The sequence below is a fragment of the Triticum dicoccoides genome, chromosome 2B (assembly GCF_002162155.2).
Source record: "Triticum dicoccoides isolate Atlit2015 ecotype Zavitan chromosome 2B, WEW_v2.0, whole genome shotgun sequence".
Lineage (NCBI taxonomy): Eukaryota > Viridiplantae > Streptophyta > Magnoliopsida > Poales > Poaceae > Triticum > Triticum dicoccoides.
In genome coordinates this window covers 750,417,900-750,419,044 of record NC_041383.1, presented here as the reverse complement: position 1 = coordinate 750,419,044, position 1,145 = coordinate 750,417,900, and positions in this window count along the sequence as shown.

The window sequence follows — 1,145 nt, the reverse complement described above, 5'->3', positions numbered from 1 at the left end:
AGCAGTCAGGGGGGTGAATCATTTTTTTTGGCTGGACGCACTTCCTTGCGTGCGAAGATGTAGCTGGTGGGTCCCAGCAGTCAGGGGGTGAATCGTTTTTTTGCCCGGACGCACTTCCTTGCATACGAAGATGTAGTTGGTGGGTCCCAGCAGTCACGGGGAAATGTTTTTTCGTGAAATACTGTGGCCCGTCTGGTGGGTCCCAGCTGTCAGGTGGAGGAATCATTATTTTCAGCGTAATAAGGAGGCACTTCCTTGCTGCGGCCGTGGACCCAGCTGTCAGCCTCTCCACGTACAGTCCACGTCCGATGCAAGTCGTTCCTTGACCACGTTGACCAGGCCGCGCTGAGAGCACCACGGCGGTGGAAGACGGTGAGGCCTAGGAAGGGGACGACGCGAAGCTGGTGAAGACGCGGCAGTGGAAGCCCGCGCGGAGAGGAGTACGAGGGTTCACTGGTTCGGCTGCGGTGTGAGGCTGCCGTCGCCGCAGGGCCTGGACAGCGATGGGAATAGTAGGGGGCGGTGAGGCCTCCGCGGCAGCACAGCCGGCCACGGGAGGCAGGAGCATGCGGCACGACCGGCACTGCTTTGGGCGGCTGGAGCAGGAAGACCATAGGTTGAAGAAGCACTACGGCTGTTGGATGGACATCGTACGGTCACTGGAGCTAGAATCGTTCATATTGAAGAAGCGGCACGGCCATTGGATTAACATCCAACGGTCACTACTGCTAGAATCGTTTGTGGACTAAGTTGACAAAGACAAAGTACACGTCAACCTAGTAGACCCACAAGTCAGCCTCCAAATCTGTCCGAAGCAGCATACAGCCCGAAATTTCTAGCCGAATTCAAATTAATTTTAGATCTAGATATACCTTAATTTAAATTTGATGAAATTTTACCCGCACAAAAACAATGAAATTTAAAATATCAAAATCCAAAAGAAAACAGTATTTTGGAACTAATTGCCTGTTTGCTGTATTTTTCCATTTTACAGCCCATTTATTATTACTTATAGCCCATTTCTTATTACTTATAGCCCATTTTCTGGGCAAAATGCATCCCTCCTCATCTTGAAAGATTTCCGGCCCAGTAGGGCGTAGAAAAGCAAGTAGGCCTTGTTGGTTATTCTGCAAAAAACAAAATAG